The following is an 11,161-nucleotide window of genomic DNA, read 5'->3' as shown; positions in this document are numbered from 1 at the left end:
AAAGAGTTTAAAACTCAAGTAATTGTCCAGGATCATGAGCAAGCAGTGCAAAAAGAGTCAGACTATATTATCTTACTTTGGTGAAAAAGAAGATCAAAATATACAACTAGAAGATAACAAAGTCAAAGCTCCTACATCCAAAGCCTCCAAAAAATATGAATCAGTCCCAGGCCTTGGAAGAGCTCAAAAGGGATTTTGAGAAGCAAGTAAGGGAAGTAGAGGAAAAACTTGGAAGAGCAATGAGAGTAATGCAAGAAAATCATGAAAAACAAGTCAACAGCTTGCTAAAGGAGACCCAAAACAATACTGAAGAAAATAACACCTTAAAAAATAGCCTAACCCAAATGGCAAAAGAGGTCCAAAAAGCTAATGAGGAGAAAAATGCCCTAAAAAGTAAAGTTGGCCAAATGGAAAAGGAAGTCCAAAAGATTGCTGAAGAAAATATTCCCCTTAAAAATTAGAATAGAGCAATTGGAAGCTAGTGACTTTATGAGAAATCTCCATCTGTAAAATGGAGCTATTGCTCCTACCTCAAGGGTTACTGTAAGATAAAATGAGATGTGTACGTAGAACAATTTACAAACCTTAAAGTGATACATAAATAGCAAGCAGTATTATAACCATACAATGGCTTGAATTTAAGAATAGTGTGAAATATATTGTCAAGGATATTCGTGATCAGTAAAGGAGGGAGACTAGTCTCTATGGGATCACAGGTAGTGATTTTCTTAACTATGTCACTCTCCTAGTCAGTAAACTCCAATGTCTTCCTATTGCCTCTTAGATCAAATACTTTTGGAATTTAAAGCCCTTCACAGCCTGGCCCCAATCTACTTTTTCCAACCATAGTATATATTATTCCCTTTTCAGTTTTCTCTGGTTCATTGATACTGCTTCTTCCCACATGGTGTCCACCACCTTCATGTTTTTGCCTTGGCTATCTGCCTGTCTGGAATGTACTCCATCTTCACTTCCGCCTCTCAAAATCCCTGTTTCTTTCAAAACATTCTCAGGCACCATCTTCTACATGCTTTCCTGATTCCCCCCAACTAATATGCTCCACATTCCAATTTACCTTATGTTTATCATATATGTGTATGTGTGGGTGTGTGTGATATTTCTGCCAGAGAGGGAGGGAAACAGAGAGAGAGAGAGAGAGAGAGAGAGAGAGAGAGCAAGAGCGTCTTGGCACTAGGGACACAGACAAAAATAAAATAGTCTCTGCCCACAGGATGCTTAGATCCTTTTGAAGATGACATGTACATAAATGAGTAAATATGATAATATATATATTATATATGTATATATATTACTATACCATATATATGACATGTACATAAATGAGTAAATAGTATAATATATACTATATAAGTATATAGGTGTGTGTATATATATATGTATATGCATATATAATGTAATATTTACTCATAAGCTTCTTGCAAGCAGAGATTATTTTATTTTTGTCTGTGTCCCCAGTGCCTAGATGCTTAATAAATGCTTGGTGATTGATTAATTTATTGAAAACTGAGGGCTACCTTGGTATCTCTGAGCTATTAAAGGAAGGAGAAGAAGCCTTCCAGCATGTTATGGCATCCTCTATGGAAGATTTATGGAAGGCCACTGATGAGGCTCCCATGGGATGAAATGCATTTAGTGGTTGAGCTCTGTGTGAGTACAGGACTATTCTTTGAATGTGCTCTCTGTGTGTGTATTTGTTGAAGCATGAGAGCAGGCACAGCTAGAGATATAGAACAGAAAAGGCATTTCCTCCCCAGTGGACTAATACAGAGAGCCATTATGCTGGTATGTTTTTTCCTATGTTGAGTACACAGGCAATAAGACTATTTAACCTTTTTAATGGAATTCACCTGGTTTGTATGGAAAACCCATTGGATGAAGGGAATTCTCCTGACTTAAGGAGAAGGGTAAGCAGCCAGTAACAACTGAGGGAAGGGAAAGGGTACTGGAGCAGGAGGGATTTCTGCTGCCTGAATGTTTTAGAGGAGCAGCATGGCATAGTGAAAGCAGCAAAGATCTGAGTTCTTTGGAGTCCTAGTTCTAACACTAGTCATGAGATTTCATACTTCCATTTCCTCCTAGGCAAAATGGGCATGATAATGCTTTGCCCTCTGCTTCTCAAAGCAGTGAGAATAATGGAAGTAATATTAATGTGTGACCATAAAACAACCACCAAAAGCAGTATAGTTTATCAGGATAGGGAAATGACATGGAATGAGGAGAACATGATTTAAATCTCAGCTCCCAGGCTTATAAACTATTGAAGCTCAGCTCTCGAAGCCTCATTTTATGCATCTGCATAATGGGGGTAACATTATTAGTACTAAAAATTTGTTAAGTTTTTTGTGAGGTCAATGGCTTATGAATGTGTTAGGGTTCATGGGGCAGACTAATGATTAATTGGTAGAAACTGCAGAAGCAAAATTAGGTTTGATGTCAGGAAAACCTTTCTAATCTAGGTGGCACAGTAGATAGAGTGCTAGATTTGGGGTCAGGAAGACCTGAGTTCAAATCCTCAAATCTTGCCTCAGATACTTGTTAACTGTGTGGCCCTGGACAAGCCATTTAACCTACTCTGGATTTGGTTTCATCTTCTATAAAATGGGGATAATAAAAGTGCCAACTTCTCACATTATCGTCATAATCATCAAATACGATAATTTATGTAAATTACCTTATAAACCTTAAGCACTATATTTTTTACTGTTTAGCTACGATTATTATTGCTATTATTGTCATTGTTGCCATTATTATTATTAATTAGTAGCACCTGCTTGGGCACTTAGAGACTCCCAAATGAAATGGAATGACCTGGGAAATAATGGATGCTCTTATTCATTCAGTCGTGTCCAACTCTTTGTGACCCCATCTGAGGTTTTCTTGGCAAAGGTACCGGAGCGGTTTGCCATTTCCAGCTCATTTTACAGATGAGGAACTGAGGCAAACAAGGTTAGGTAATCTACCCAGGGTCACACAGCTAGTAAGTGTCTGAGGCCAGATTTAAACTCAGGAAGATGAGTCTTCTTGACTTATAGGCCCAGCACTCTGTGCACTATGCCGCCACCTAGTGGCCAACCACAAAAACAACATAAGTGATTGCACATTTAAAGCTTCCCAAAGTGAAATGGAACAACATAATAATGGATGCTCTCGCACTAGAAGTATTCAGAAGCTAGATGACCAGTTGTCAAGTGTATATTGGTAACCATTCTCATTCAGTTTGAACTCAATGACCAGTCGGGTCCCTTCCAATACTGAGATTCTGTGGTGATTCATATGAAAGTGACAGATAAGCAGTGTCTCCTCCTCCTCACTCCCCAATTGTTCATTTATAATTAATGGAGGAAAAGTCAGAAAGGAATCTCCCTTCTAAACAGCCCCTTTATTCTCGATGAGTCAAACACTTCCATTTTTGTCATTTGTCTGTCTACTTCTCACCTCTTTTATGTTTGCATTTAGTATGGCTGCTACAAACTCGGCATCACCTTATGGGGGAAATTCTGAATAACCACTGCCATATTTCTGTCCCTTTAAGATTTACAAAGTTCTCTTGCCTCATCAAAGATCTAGTAAAGTAGCATCATAAGATTATAGGTCTAGAACTGGCAGGGAGCTTAGATATTATGTAGTCTTACCCTTATTTTATAGATGAGGATACCAAGGCATAGAGAAGAAAGGTGAATGGCTCAAAGCAGACTATGCTGATAAAAGTTTAACACTCAGGTGCTCTAGAGGGAAAAAAAAGTACACATAACACATTAAATTTTAACCTGTACCATTTACATTTTCTCCATCACTTTTCTAAGTTTAGATAATCAGCAAAACAATAACTCAAGCCACTTCTTTGTGGCCTTTGTCCATTTCTGAGATGTAAATGCTCACACTAAAAATTTAGCAATTTGTTCTCCAGTATACCACTAGGGTCCTTTTCTAAGGAGCAGCATTGGCATTCGAACTCAGGCCCCATGACTTCAAGTTTATCACTCTATGTCCTAGCTCTTGGCCTGCATCAGCTGGTATCCTCTGGTATATCATTCTACAAAGTTGGAAATTGATGCTTAGAGCATTTGCCATGCCTAGATGCCCAGAGACTTTGCTAAAGGACAGAGCTGGGGATTCAAACCCAGGTCTTCTGTCTCGAATTCAGGGCTTTCTCCCTTATACCCCAAGATAGCGCCAACCTTGCCAGCTGTCAAGGAGGCTGGGAGAAAAGGAGCAGGGAAAATCTCCTCTTATTTCCTTGTCTTCAAACAAACTTGTGAGCTGTCAGTCCTGTTATTAGCCAGATGTTTAGTTAACAGGTATATTGATCAGGCCTCTCACACACAGGCCCGTGTCTGTCAGGAGGAGGGAAAGGTGTTGACCTTTTACAGGATGCTGTGGTGACAGGCCTGTAATCTGAGGATGACTTGTTCCAGAGTGATCCTGCTTTTGTTTCTCTGTCAAACCAGCCCCTGGCTGGGCTTTGCCTTTGGGTTTTTGTTACTGTTGAGACTTAGCTCCTGAAAGCTTCAACAGATAAGAAAGAATGGAAGACAGGAGTCAATGGAAGACAATTTGCATTATTCTTTCTTCTTTTTTGATGATTGATTAAGAGATACTGTTCCTGCAAGGATTGTTTTCTAAGTATACATACTAAGATGTGGGCTTGTTGCTCAAGTAGAGAAACAGAGAGCCCAACTCAACCCTTGTTTTTGTCTGTTTGTTGGTTCCCAACTTTGGAAGTAAGAGTGCAGAGAGGAAGTGGGAGTCATGTGAGTGTGTGTGTGTGTGTGTGTGTGTGTGGTGGTCACCCAAGAGGTCATTTTAGCATCAAAGACACCTTTCTGGGCTAGGCTACAAGCTCCTAACTCAAATGACAAGAAGGAGGAAGAATAGGAAAGGAAAAGGAAAATGTTAAGCCTCCTCTCATAATTTTGCATTTTAAATAAACACTGAATTTGGATCAACAAGTTGCTGCAGAGTGGATGCCAGTCTTAGAGTGAAGTACTGGATTCAAATTCAACTGCTGACATCAGTGTCTATTGGACAAAATGTCCAAGAGGAAAAGTCCAGGTATATTCCTAGCTGATAACTCAATGGTGAAATTCATAAGGACAGCAAAATCGAATAATTTTAAGAGTCATAACATATTGAGTAAATATTCCACCATGAGAGAAAATGGACCCCAAAACTCCAATGAAAATAGAGAATTCTAGAGTTTCTGCACAGATCATAGAACAACTATAAGATTCCAGAATGATGCAAAAGGTAGATAAAACTTTTAAAAGAAGAGATTAGAATGGGAATAAGGTAGGAAATCAAAAACCCTAAATCAGAATTAACTAAAACAAACATCATAGTAGAAAAACCTAGAATATAAGATGTAGAATTACAGAAATGAGACATATTGTCCATAGGAGTTACACTCTGTGACTCAGAATACAGAATGTCCCCCCATATGGTACTGCTTCCTTCACAAATTGATCATTTTAGGAGTGAGGCATAGTAGACAACCCTAGTAAAAATTAAACAAAAACAAAATACATAGCGAGAGTAGGATACCCTCACATACATAAATGTATCAAGATAAAAATAGGAAAGATAATGAAGTTCAAGTTTAGAAATGCAGAAGCTCTACTTTTCATGAGAGATAAAGGAAAGAAGGGACGTGTAAAAAAATAACCCATGAATGGGAAAATAGAATTGGAAACAGGATAGAAATGGAAAAAAATAAGCAGGGAGACACAATAAATAAAAACTTTTTGAAAAGGTATCCTCAAAAAGAAATATTCGTTAAGCTATGAAGTTGGAGAAGGGAGGGTGGTTTTTGAAACTACATACTAATCTTAACAGGATAAGTAAAAGGACAAACGTGAAGGAGTAGGTTAAAAGAGAAATAAACAATTAAAGAAAATTATGAAACTTGGGATGATAGAGGTACAAGCTATGGGGAAAGACTCATCCAACTAGAGTTAGAAAAATTAATAACAGGGACAAAGGAAGGACTGACTAAAAAGAGAAAGGTTTATAAATTCAGTACTATACCAATAAAGTCAGAGCAAAATAAAATAATAACAATTCATTTGGAAGAACAAAAGGTCCAAGATCTCAAGGGAAATAATGAGAGAAAAAAATCATAAATGAAAGGGACTTGGCATTCTCAGATATCACAATATACCATACAGTTGGCCATCAAACTATATCATATTCCTTTTTTTTTGTTGTTTTTAATAAACCAGAACTATGATTTCATAGGTTTAGCAAGCTCCCAGTGAAAAATGTCCTCTACAAATTCAAGCTGACATTCTCTTTGCAACTTACAATATTATAAATTTCCTGGAGCATAGAGAGGTCAAGTGATTTACTTGCAATCAAACTTCCTATTTATGTCAATCAATCAATCAATATTTATTAATCATGTGCTGGGGATTCAGAAAGAAGCAAATGACATTCCCTGCCCTCAAGGAGCAGGGAATCTAATGAGGGAGAAAGCTCGCAAACAAATACATTCAAACAGGCTTTATGCAGGATAAATGGGCTATAATTAACAGAGAAAAGGCACTATAATTAAGGGGGATTGGGAAAACCTTCCTGTAGAAGATAGGATTTTCTCTGAGACTTAAAAGAAGCCAGAGTAGTCAATAGTTGATGTTGTGGAAGAAGAATATTCCAGACATGGGGGAAAGCCAGAGAAAATGCCCAGAGCTGAGAGACAGCATGTTTTGTTCATGGACCAGCCAGGAAGCCAGTGTCACTGGGTTAAAGAGTGCATGGGGAGGAGTAAAGTCTAACAAGAATGGAAAGGTAGGACTCAAGGCCAGGCCATCTCTCTATCTATTATGCCAAGCCACCTCTTGGTGGGATAAGGAATAGGGATTACACCTGTGATTCAGTTGGTATAAGGAACTCCCAGATGAAGAAATTCCCCACATGAATTCAGGTAGCCACCTTCTCTGCAACTTAATGTCTTAAAAAGTTGTCCTAGAGCACCAAGAGGATAAGTGCCCAGAGTAATCCATTCGTATGTGTCAAAGGTGTACTATTTAATGTAGGTCTTCTTGACTCCAAGGTCAGCGCTCAACCATGATGCCGCTATCAAATGCGGTGATTGCACTATATGACCTGTGAGACACCTTCCAAGTCTCAATCAACAATCATATGAAATCCAAGGATTTTTTTTGAGCTCAGTTTCGTAGTAAATGGCAGAGTTAGGAATCCAACCCAGATCTTTTGACTCCCAATCCGGTGTTCTTTCCATTATATCAGCTAAGTACTTCTTGGTAACAGTTTTGAAAAACAGAAAACGAAAGCTCTGGAATAGATTAGAAAAGCAAGAAACACAAACAATTTTGTTTTAAAAGAGCCTTGTACATGATTATAAAAACAAATTACTGGGGATAGGACTTTCTTTTTGACAAGAACTGGAAAACTGGGAAGCAGTTCGGCAAAAATTAAGTTTAAGCCAACATGTTTAACCAAATAATACATTAAGCTCAATATGGATTTTTGTTTTGTTTTGTTTTGTTTTGTTTTTTGCTAGGCAATGGGTTTAAGTAACTTGCCCAGGGTCTAATGAGTGTTATGTGTCTGAGGCCAGATTTGAACTCAGGTCCTCCTGACTTCAGGGCTGGTGTTCTATCCACTTTAATATGGATTTATGACTTGAAGATAAAAGGTTGTGCCATTTAAAAAAAAAGTTGAAGAAAACAAGAGCAAATATTTTTTACCACTCTGGTCAATTTTTAACCAAATAATAGAGTGAAATATAAAAGACAAAATAAACAATTTTGACCAAAAAAAAAAAGCTTTCATACTCATAAAATTAATAAAGACAACTGAATTAGAAACAGTACAATGGGGAAAGTATTTGCATCAAATATCACCGATAAAAGTCTGATAAAAATATACAAGGAACTGACATACATATACAGTGCCAAGTGTTTTTTCTCCAATAGGTAAGAGATAGAAATTGTAGGGAATTCAAAAGAATTATAGACCATAAATGCACATGCCATGCACATGTTCCAAATCCCAACTATTAAGAGAAATGCAAATTTAAACAAATTCTCATAATCTGAAAAAAAAAAAGCAAAGATGACAAAAGATGGAACTAGTTAACATTGAAAGAGCTATAAAATGACAGGAACATGGAAACACACACACATTAGTGAAGCTGTGAATTAATCAAATAGTTCTGTATTTTAATTTGGAGTTCTATAAGAAAATGGCCTAAATTGTCATCACCCAACAAACTGAATACTAGGCATGTACCTCAAGGAAGTCAATGAAAGAAATAAAATTTTAATAAATACAAAAATATACATAAGTGTACTCTTTGTGGTTAAAAAAAAAAACACATGCCCATTGGTTGGAGAATAGCTTTAGAAATTACGGTATATGGGCAGTTGGCTCTATGAAGAGAGCCCCAGTGACTTGCAGACTACAACTCACACAGCTCCCATGCCCCATAGCCACCCACCATCTCCCTCAGGAGAAATGGCAGCACTATGTCAAACATGGAAGAACATCTATTTAACCTGAAGTTTGCTGCAAAAGAGCTTAATAAGAATACCCCCCCCCCAAATAAATGTGATGAGGAAGAAAAAGCTGAAAAGACCAAGATTAAAAAGGCCAGTCAGAAGGCCATTCAAAGTTGCACAAATACATGCTAAAAATGCAGAAAAACCAAGCAATTAATTTCTTGAGGATGAGTGCTTGGGTAAATGCTATAGCAGCTAGAGTTCAGACAACTGTGACAATGGGCAAGGCAACTCAATCAATGGCAGGTGTAATTAAGTCTGTGGATGCTACATTGAGGAACAAGAATCTTGAGAAGAAAACTGCCTTAATGGACAAATTTGAACACCAATTTGAAACAGCAGGCAAACACAACAGATGGAAGACACTATGGGTAGCACAACACTAACAACTCCACAAAAGCAAGTAGATATGCTCCTTCAAGAAATGGCAGCTGAAGCAGGCCTTGATCTCAACATGGAGCTCCCATAGGGTCAGACTGGCTCTGTCAGCTCAAGCATTGCTGTGACAGAACAGGATGAACTATCACAGAGACTTACCCACCTCTGTGATCAAGTGTAACACAAAGAATGCTGTTGATGCTACTATTCACCACACTTACTTCTGAAACTTCCTGTGTATCTGTGTGTATGTTTGTGTCTGTGGGCTGTGTGTGTATGTATATATATATAGATGTGTATGTGTATGTGTGCACATATGTATACATATGTGTGTGTGTATATGGAATGTTCAAATACTCTTGGTAGAATAAGATGCTTTGGGCTTGCATTTCTTTACAAATATGATAAGAAGTTCAAGGAACCTTGCACTCTTACTGGACTTTGTAATTCTGAACAGTATAGATTGAAATGTGAAGGATATCTTTTACCAGTGTCTTGGGCTGAAACTAGAATTTAACTCATTCTGTTTGAAACATCTTCATCAAACATTGAGTCAAAATTCTAATACCACAATACTACATACCGCATTTAGAATCATTAGTTATTAAGTTGAAACATTTTAAATCTCAAGTTCTTTCGTCTCCGTAGAACTGAATTATTAAAAAAAAAAAGTAGAAATGGAATAGAGCAGAGGAATCTCTCTCATTTTCTCATGTAGCCCAATTTGGGATGAACAGTACTGCATGCATATTGGTCTGCTTTTACTCTGTTTTCATAGTTTAAGCTTAGATCACCATTGCCATTTTCACACCATACTCTGACTCCGTGTGTGTGTGTGTGTGTGTGTGTGTGTGTGTGTCCTCTAAAATCTTCATGAGATGATCATCTTCACCCATAATCACCTGGAAAAAAGTAATGCATTATTTCAGTTGCAGAAAAGATTAAGAGTCCTTCACATTTGCTGTTTGCAAGATCTAATGGTTAACTCACAGTCATATTTGGACTTCCATGCTTCTCTCTCCAATGAAATGATAAAATATCGAAATTGTCCCATCAGATTTTTATTAGCCAATATTTTTATGTTAATTTATGTGGAACTCTTACCATGCACATTCTCAAGGACTATTATTGATTCTTTTGGGGAAAGCCCTGACCTGTTGTTTTGTTTTAAACAAGAATTTCAAGAACAAAGAAATAAGTAGAGCTATCCTTAAAACTAAATGCATTTGTCCAGCATGTCTTATAGCAGGATCTCATTACTCATTAGGAATATTATGTGGATCAGGAGATCTTAAGTTTGGCAATACAGGGGCAGCTAGGTGGTGCAGTGGATAGAGCACCGGCCCTGAAGTCAGGAGTAACTAAGTTCAAATCTGGCCTCAGACCAAACACTTGACACTTACTAGCTATGTGACCCTGGGCAAGTCTCTTAACCCCAACTGCCTAAAATTAAAAAAAAAAAGTTTGGCAATACAAACAACATAAGCATTCGTCTAGTCAAGTGGAAGTTAAAATAGTTTGGGGGTATTTTGAGTGGGAGTGGTGCTTTTTTTCTCTGTATGAAAGTAATTGGTATGTTTGTTTCTACTGAAACATTCTAGGGAGCCAGAGAAGAGAATTATCACAGACCAAAATGCCTATGAAATATTAATTCTCCTTATTTCCTAATATTGACATATGTAACTTTTTTCTTTTGACTTGGATAGAATTATAATTAAAAATTCATTAACTTGTGAAAAAAATTGTGGTATATGGATGTAAAGGCATAGCATTATGTAGCAAGAAATGGCAAATATGAATTCATATACAAATATGGGAAGATATATATATGAACTGGTATAGTACAAAAAGAGCAGAACTAAGAATTTAAGAATATCAACTACTTAGGGAAGGACTTCCTATTCCACAAGACCTATTTGGAAAACTGGAAGGTATTTTCTGGGGCAAAATATGTTTAGGTCACATATGTTTTAAAAGAAACATAAACTATGCTTGGATTTCATTTATACTAATCCACATATTGCTTTGTATGAGCTATTTCATACCCGCAAAGATCTTTTATTCCATGCCTCCCCTTCTAAGGAATAAGATGCTGCATTTCACATATAAAAGATGAGTCCCTGTCAGGACTTCTATCATATTGGAAATCAACAGAGTCAAATGGGAATCAAAATTCAGTCTTAAGCTGAAGGAGGAGCAGTCTAATTTCTCAGTCATTTAAGAGGATAACCTCCTATTTTTTT

At 37.2% G+C, this 11,161-nt stretch overlaps 1 pseudogene; it reads left to right on the top strand.

The window, feature by feature from the left end:
• Positions 1–8,507: 8,507 nt before the first annotated feature.
• On the top strand, positions 8,508–9,099 carry LOC110198128 (charged multivesicular body protein 1B2-like; annotated as a pseudogene).
• The last annotated feature ends 2,062 nt before the right edge of the window (positions 9,100–11,161 follow it).

The sequence above is a fragment of the Phascolarctos cinereus genome, unplaced genomic scaffold, assembly GCF_003287225.1.
Source record: "Phascolarctos cinereus isolate Bilbo 61053 unplaced genomic scaffold, phaCin_HiC Scaffold_726;HRSCAF=1367, whole genome shotgun sequence".
NCBI classification, from domain to species: domain Eukaryota; kingdom Metazoa; phylum Chordata; class Mammalia; order Diprotodontia; family Phascolarctidae; genus Phascolarctos; species Phascolarctos cinereus.
The sequence above is the reverse complement of the archived record's forward strand: the minus strand, read 5'-3'. Positions and strand labels throughout refer to the sequence as shown.